The sequence below is a fragment of the Kogia breviceps genome, chromosome 2, assembly GCF_026419965.1.
Source record: "Kogia breviceps isolate mKogBre1 chromosome 2, mKogBre1 haplotype 1, whole genome shotgun sequence".
Taxonomy (NCBI): domain Eukaryota; kingdom Metazoa; phylum Chordata; class Mammalia; order Artiodactyla; family Physeteridae; genus Kogia; species Kogia breviceps.
Genome location: NC_081311.1, coordinates 3,632,747 through 3,638,864, shown reverse-complemented (window position 1 = coordinate 3,638,864; position 6,118 = coordinate 3,632,747).

The following is a 6,118-nucleotide window of genomic DNA, read 5'->3' as shown; positions in this document are numbered from 1 at the left end:
TTTCATCCCCCTCCCACCGCAGCTGGGGTGGCAGCACGGCAGCAGAGAGGCAGAGCCTAACTCGGCCCTCGCAGACAGTGATGGAGCTTGGGAGGGAGGCCGTCGGCTGCAGATCTGTAGCTTGGTGCCATCCCCCCAGCCCCCCACCCAGCGGCACTTCTGGGCTGGCACAGGGACAGACGCCAAGACATGCCGGCTGCTCTCCAATTCCTTGGCAGGTTGCTAATAAACATTCACAGCAGGAAGGAGGCCATATCTGGAACCTGGAAGCGTGTTTATAAGAAACGCTCATGAAGTCATCGGGGTCAAAGTTGATCTTCCTGTTATTGAACTTGGCTGAGAATGTTCTCCTGGACTTTGGCAGCCAGCCGACATTCTTCATTCTTCATTTAAATGGAGTAGTAGGCAAAGAGGTAAGGGCGCACCTTCAGAAAAAGTCGAGCCAGCCAGGAGGCTGCCAAGGCAAGCGGGGATCCTGACCAATGCCTCTCCCTTCCCGGGAAAGTGCTCTTTTCAGGGACACTGTCAGAAGCTCAGCTTAGAGCAGTGCGGCACCTGGTCCCTTTGGTCACACAGCAGTCACACGGCATGTACTGACCCCATGTCACTGACCTGATGGCTTGGGAACAGCCTTGGCCTCCTCTTCTCCTGATTGTGGGCGTGACTGTGGCTGGTGGTGTCTTGTCTCTGTCCAAGGGCTGTGCAGCTGGCCAGCAGGGCTCTGACTCCACCAGCCACCAGCCACAAGGGGTCACCCTGCAAACCCGCCATTCACTGAGGCCCCTATGTTTCTTTCCTGGGAAAGTTTCCGGTGGGGTCGTCCATTCACACCAGTGAGTGGTGAGGCATGGCCAGAGGGCTCTTGCAGGAAAAACACACAATCACAAAGCTTCATTCTCTAGGTTAAGTAGAGCGCTGGCAAAGTCGACTCCCCCAAGCTGTGAAACCCCGGGGGCATTTATCATCTACCTGGGATGGCTGTTTCCACATCAGGGTCTCTGTGGGAAGCGCTCGCTCGCTGGGTGGTTTGTTTTTTAACTGAAGCTGCTGCAGGCTCTCTGCTGTGGCGGCCCCAGCTTTTACCACCAGGGGACCCTTCTTCTTTTCTTCACCATATTGAAAAGGCATTTCCTAAATTCATAATGTTTTAGACACATTATGGTCTTAGGATTGGATTGTGAAGTCTGCGTGGAAGAGGGTCTGGCCTGCCCCTCAACTCTGGCCCCATTTCCTTAAGGAATTGGTGAATGCAAATACTACAGTTTTATATTTTTACAGCTGCCCATATTTTCTCATTTAATTCTCATAACTCTGGGAAGGAAGGCAAGGATAATTATTCCCATTTCTCGGATAAGGAAATGGAGGTTAAGGAAACGTGTGATTCACACAACTGTGCGTTTTAGCACCAGGAGGTGGGCCCAGGGTTTCTGATCCCCCCATGGCCTTTCTCCACCCTCTAGCCCCCTCCCCATCCCGGGATAGCTCATCGCTGTACACACAGCTCCCGGCCTCTGCCGACGCCGGGGCCCTAACCTGGCTTCTCCCACCTCATCGTACACCTCCCCAGGCAGGGCACTTTCCAGAAGTGGGCACAGACGAACAACAAGCCCTCAAGCACTGGAATTCCATGCACAATGTTAAGTCTTTTATTTTCCCTTTAGAAGTGTCCTTCCTTTAGGTCATCTCATCCCTAATCTTCGCTCAGGTAGGTCGAAGGCTGGTCCTAATGCTTGTGTATTTGAGGGACCTGTGCACACGTGCCCACAGCCTGCAGCAGCCAGAAGCACAGCGCTGGGGGTCTAGGGAGGGAGTGAGGAGTGAAAGATGCACGGAGAGTCAGCAGCGCTCCCCGGGGGTCCTGGAAACCCTCGGCAAGGGAATAGGACTTCATGGAGGTTCTAGTTGAGATTGTCTTTGACTTAAAGTACGGGGAGACTCAAGGAAGCCGGACCTCTGGGGACTCTTGGGTGACCCTGGTCAGACTTAGCAGTTGGAACGTCACCCTCTGGGTTCCCACTCTGGGGCATGGGGAGCCGTCGAGGGCTATTGTGATATGATGGTTGCACATCCAGATTTGTGTCCGGGGACTCTCCCCCCGGCAGAGAGAAAAGGGGAAAACAGGTGAGGGAGCAGGAGAAAGTTCCAGAAGGAAGAGGAAACCAAGTAAGAAAACAGCAGGTGGCTGCAGCCCGGAGGCTGCGAGCCAGGCAGGAGGGTGGGATTTAAGAATCTCAGAGGAGGAATCTGTGGACTTAGAGATTTATGAGGAAGGGATTTAGGGAGAGGATAATATAGGAGTTTCTGATCTGGGGGGACTTGGGTTGGGTATGACATTGACAGCCTGGAGAGGAGGGTTACAGGAGGAATAGGATTTGTTGGCATATCGTGGGGCAGGGAGGAAAGGATGTCGGTGAGAAGGAGACACACCAGGGTCCTTAAAACTGTGGTGGGAGATGCTCACAGAACATTAGGGTTGGCATGTGGATCTGAGGCTGGGACCAGACCAGGGATCTGGGAGCTTCTGTCTTCACTGATGGTGAGGGAGCTGATGAAACTCCTAAAGTCAGGGTGTAGAGGGCGAGAAGATGGTGGTCCTGGGGCGATGCCGGCCCAGAGGCAGAGGAGCCCAGGGAGATGCCTCCATTTTCCTTTTCGCTGAAGTTCAGGAAAGCCACACATTGCTATGTGGGTGAGTCCCAAAAGCTTTCACCGTCAGCAAGTACCCCCGAGTCCTGGAGCTGAGGAACCTTGGCCACTGCAGCCGCAGGTCTATTTACAGAGGTGCCTTGAGGAGAGAGTGCTGGGTCTGTCTCTTCATACCTCCCCTCTCCTCCTTCTGTCTCAGGCAGCTCAGTCCACTGTGCAAATTAAAAACACACACGAGCGGGCTTCCCTGGTGGCGCGGTGGTTGAGAGTCCGCCTGCCGATGCAGGGGACACGGGTTTGTGCCCCGGTCCGGGAAGATCCCATGTGCCGTGGAGCGGCCAGGCCCGTGAGCCATGGCCGCTGAGCCTGCACGTCCGGAGCCTGTGCTCCGCAACGGGAGAGGCCACAGCAGTGAGGCCCGCATACCACAAAAAAAAAAAAACAAAAAAAAAAAAACCACACACGAGCAAGCAAGAGCACTTCTTCAAGGGAGCTCTGACCTTTGAAACCTCCTGGCTCTGCTGGCCAGGATGGCAGAGATGGTTTGATCACAGTTCAGCATCAGTGCCCCATGGGAACCTTGCATGCCACTGGCTGCATCCTTGTTCTGCAGGACACCTCCTCTGCCTGTGCTCTGGTCACGCTGGAAGAGGACTTCTGCCCAGTAAGCACATGTCAGAGGAGTCCTCCACTGTTGGCTGGGCCAGGCAGCTCTGCTGACAATCACAGTGGCTCTGCCACAGAAATGTCAATGGGTGACATTGCTCGTGGATAGAAATGTCCACTCCCGAATTAGGGCAAGAGGCACCCCAAGTGCAGAGGAGCTCCAGACTCTGTCTCCAGAATCTTCTGAGACCACCATCAGAGCTGACTTGCCTCCTGGTTGAAGGCTGTCTGGATGAGAGGGACGTGGAACAATTCCCCTGGGGTGATAGGCCACCGGGAGAGTGCCAAGGTGTGGGGAAGGCTGCACCTGTGGCAAAGTGGAAGGCATGTGAGTCCCAGAGAAGATGCTGCGGGAAGGAGGCTGGAAGCTGATGGAGAAAGTGCCTGCACAAGTGTGGATTTCCTCAGGTGTCAAAGGCTCCTCCTTCATGCCGGCGCCCGAGGCTCACCTGTTCAGAGAAAGGCTCACCCCTCCCTGACTCCTGCTTCACCGTCCTTTCCGGCCCCTTCCCCACTGACTCAGAGACCAGCGCCACCCTTACCCCCTTCTCCTTCCTGCGCTGGGGCAACCACTTCCTCCTCACGGCTGGCTCCACGCTCAGACCTAGGTCAGCCCCGCTTGGGGGAAATTTTCTTCTCAAGGATCAGCTAAGAAATAAAGATACGAGACCAATATTTCATTCAGTTTGTAGTGATTCTTATGGCAGAAACAAATTAACACAGAATAAAGCTGACAGTGGCTAAAATGCATATGGTCAAATTGTCAAAAGACTCAAAATTTCTTGGCAGACTTACATCTGTAAAAATGATCTAGAAAATATTGGAATTGAAAATGACGATGACTGCAATAAAAAGTATACACTGGCAAAAGCTAAGATTAATTTTAAAAATATGTGGACAAAGAAAGATTTGTGAATCAAAGCTTGACTGTGAAATTTACTTGGGAGAGAATTGATTTTGATGAAAATAATTTAGCTAAATAATTCCTTGACCAACTTTCTGTACAGAAGCTTAATACTTCTAGTGTTTCTATTTTAATTTTAAATTGGTTTAACTAGACTTGCTCCAGAAAATACTTTCTCCACAAAAACTCGGTACTGATATAATTACGTTTCAGACATTTGCACTCATAAAATGTTATCAAAGTATTTCCAGAATATAAAATATGGGGACTAAACAGCAGAATCAAAATGCTATAAACCAACTTCTGGTTCCAGACAAAATGGAATAGACAAACGTCTTCCTAATGCCCTCACCCCCACTAAGTACAGCTACAAAAACACAGAGGTTATATACAAAATAAACATATGACTCTGAATGGGAGAAGAAAGAACACAACTGGCTAGGAAACGAGGTCCTTGAGAAACAGCACAGTGGTGAGTCCCCTGGGTTTTCCTTTTGCCCCCTATATACCCTGAACGAGACGCCAGAGAGGCTTGCAGCCCCAAAACATCAACTGATACAGATTTTTTAAAACCTAGGAAAAGCTTGTTTTCTCTAGCCAAAACACCAGGAAACGAGTTATTTAGATATTGCCACAGATGAAAATTATCCACAAATGAAAATTTTGATAAATTAGACTTTATCAAAATTTAAAACTTTTGCTCCACAAAAGACCCTGATAAGAGGATGAAACATCAAGATACAGACTGGGCGGGGCTTCCCTGGTGGCGCAGTAGTTGAAAATCCGCCTGCTCATGCAGGGAACATGGGTTCGTGCCCCGGTCCGGGAAGATCCGATCCCACATGCCGCGGAGCGGCTGGGCCCGTGAGCCATGGCCGCTGAGCCTGTGCATCCGGAGCCTGTGCTCGGCAACGGAAGCGGCCACAATAGTCAGAGGCCCGCGTACCGCAAAACAACAACAACAACAACAACAACAACAAAAAAGCAGGAAGATACAGACTGGGAGAATAAATTTGCAAAACACACATCTGACAAAGGAGCCATATAAAGAATTCTCAGACTCAACAGTAAAAGTACAAATAATTCAATTAGAAAATGGGCAAAAGACAGACCCTTCCGCAAAGAGGATAGATAGATGGCAAATAAGCACATAAAAATATGTGCAACACCATCACATATTAGGAAAATGCGTACTAGGACCACAATGAGGTATTACTACACATCTATTGGAATAGGTAAGATAAAACATTGTGACAATACCAGATCCTGTCAAGGATCTTTAATACACTTTTGTGGGAAATGCAAATGGTACAGATTCTCTGGAAAATAGTTTGGCAGTTTCCTAAAAAATCTAAGCATGTAATTATATGACCCAGCAATCATACTAGTGACCGTGTATCCCAGAGAAACGAGAATCTCTGTCCACCCAAAAATCTGGTCATGAGTGTTCATAGCAGCTTTATTTATAAGAGCCAAATGCTGGAAACAACTCACATATCCTCCACTGGGTGAATGGCTAAATACACCGCTATCACGGGACTCTACTCAGCAGTGAAAAGGAGTGAACTAGCATACACAGAATAATTTGGGTGGATCTCAAGGGCATTGTGATGAGTGAAAAAAGCCAATCTCAAAAGTTCGTATACAGCAGGATTCCATTTATGTAACGCTCTGTCACTAAGGTGATTACAGACATAGAGAATGGATTAGTGCTACAAGGGTTTAGGGATGGGAAGTGGCGGAAGGAAACGCTGTGACTATAGAGCAAGAGCCCAGAGATCGTCTTGGTGGTGGGATAGCTCTGCATCTTGACTGTGGAGACTACACCACCCCACACCGCTGATAAAGTTTCGTGGAACTAAATACACACACACGAGTGCGCGCCAAACTGGCAAAATCTGA